We start from the raw sequence: 2,386 nt of genomic DNA on the forward strand, positions 1-2,386 counted from the left end.
ATAAGTTACTAATGGGGAGATCGGATCTGGCCTCCCAACTCTCTCTCTCTCTCTCTCTCATCGGATCGGTGTGGGTTTTTGGTGGTCGTCGCCTGATCCCTCCTCCCTGCGGCGGATCGATGACGGAAGGAAGAGAAGGGGAGCAGAGGAGAGGAGAGGAATCTCGTCGTGTCTGTCAGTACAGGAGGGGGAGCGATAAGACGGACGAAACGAGCGGAGCGGGCGACCCCCATGATTTCACGCGATTCAGGAGCAGCAGCAGAGGCAATTCCTTTTCGCTGGCTGCTGCAGCCTTTTGTGGCGCAGATAACTAGATGACTCATGCCAGTCCGTCAACGCTCGCTAGGAGAACCAACTCCTCCTCCTTATGTCTGGTATACATATTCACCCTCCTTTTCTTTCTTCTAGTGTATAAAAGTAGCAGCATCCAGTGACCATATATATATTTTCCCTCCTGTTTCTTTTTTTCCCCTTCATTTCATAGGTTGAGAGTTCCTGCTGACATGGATGATTATTGGATGTTCGATCGGATATCTATCTAGGACACACCTCGCACCTCTAGGAACTATTAACTCCTAGATGTGCGAAGGCAGCCTTAACTAGGCTGTGTTTGTTCATTGCGGTTCCGAAATTAAATTTACAGTGCATGTAAAACAAAGCTATCAATTAGCATTTAATTAATTAGGTATTAGCTATATTTTATTTAAAAAATAGATCAATATGAATTTTCTAAATAATTTATATATATATATATATATATATTATGAAAGAAAATACCGTTTAGAAGTTTATAAAAAACGTGATGATGGAAAAAAAAGAGATTAGTTGGGAAAACACAGCCGGCCCTAATGAGTCAGTGAATAGCGAGCGAAGGGAAGGAGTGAGTCAGATAAGGGAGAGGGGCAGGGATGGAATTTCGCGTGCCCCTCCCTCTCTTCTTCTTTCCAGGGATAAGTTACTAATGGGGAGATCGGATCTGGCCTCCCAACTCTCTCTCTCTCATCGGATCGGTGTGGGTTTTTTTATGGTCGTCGCCTGATCCCTCCTCCGTGCGACAGATCGATGACGGAAGGAAGAGAAGGGGAGGGGAGGAGAGGAATCTCGTCGTGTCTGTCAGTCTGTCAGTACAGGAGCTCAGTACAGGAGCAGGAGCGACGAGAGTTTCTGATTTGAGGGAGGGAGGCGCACAGATTTTCTCTTCTTTCTTTCTTCGTTTTTGTTTTGTTTTGTTTTGCCAGACTTTTTACCACCCTCCCCCTCGCATCGCAGAGGAGGGAGGAGCAGAGGACATGCAGTACCTTTTTCGCCTTTTGTGGCGCGCGCAGATAATCTCATGCCGTCGTCCGTCAACGCAAAATCGCAGTACGTGTCTGCTCTACTCTCTTCTTCTATTAACGCTGCTTTTTTCTTTCTTTTACTCTTTTATTATTATATTATTATTTTGATTTGATTTGATTTGGTTTGGTTTGGTTTGGTAGGTGCCTCCGATCCGGTCCAACGCTACGCTGCCATGGATATGCGACTGTATAGGAGCTGTACATCACTAGGAGCTCTACTGATCCTGTAAATTTCTGATATGATATACCACATGCTCTAGCGACATGCGTTAATACGCTACGTTTTCTTCTTCTTTCCCACCCCAAACATATAGTATATTTTTAAGAGAGATACACTGGTTCTATTTTCCCCCCATCATTAAAATACTTAGTGCTACTGCCTATATTTGTTGTTGGCTTGTAAGCACTGCTCGATCCTTCTCCAACTTATTTATACAAATTGTGGGGCATCTTTTATTTTGTTACGATAATGCTTTCATCATTTTTTTACTATATATATTAAATATAATTTTCGAGAAACAATATTAATGTATTTTTAGTTTTGTATTCATAAATACTTTCTTCTACTTATAATTTTGTACACAAATATTATAATATATTACCAACTACACAGAGTAATAGTTGATCAAAGCATTGTACTGGCGAAACAAAATATATGCCCTATAACTAAACTTGTACGGAGTAACTTGTAGTATAACTTTATTTTCTCTGTACCCTCCAGAAAGGTGAAATCGACCTATGCATGCCATGGGAGCACTATAAGATGCACACCAATCACTTGCACACGGCCTTGTGAATAAAATCTTATTTCTAAATTCCTCTTTGAAGTTGCCCCTAAGGATTCATGTGATTTTCTTGCACAATTTTCTTAGCTTTCTATTCAAGTTACATTGAACTACAAACATGTTACAAGTGGCTGGGTGAAAAATAACAACATGATACATACTTTTTTTGGGGGGTGCACTTATATAAGATTAATTTATGAAGAATGACAAGACACAAAATGCAAACTTATTCTTAGAAGATTCTTGCCATGCTATGCCCTGCTT

At 41.1% G+C, this 2,386-nt stretch overlaps 1 non-coding gene across 1 annotated transcript; it reads left to right on the forward strand.

Moving 5' to 3' along the window:
• The first annotated feature begins 920 nt into the window (after positions 1 to 920).
• On the forward strand, positions 921 to 1,801 carry LOC4342223 (uncharacterized). The gene is made up of 2 exons (XR_010742490.1): positions 921 to 1,362; positions 1,479 to 1,801. It is a non-coding gene; the product is annotated as an uncharacterized protein (transcript).
• The last annotated feature ends 585 nt before the right edge of the window (positions 1,802 to 2,386 follow it).

Source organism: Oryza sativa, chromosome 7 (genome assembly GCF_034140825.1).
Source record: "Oryza sativa Japonica Group chromosome 7, ASM3414082v1".
Taxonomy (NCBI): Eukaryota; Viridiplantae; Streptophyta; class Magnoliopsida; order Poales; family Poaceae; genus Oryza; species Oryza sativa.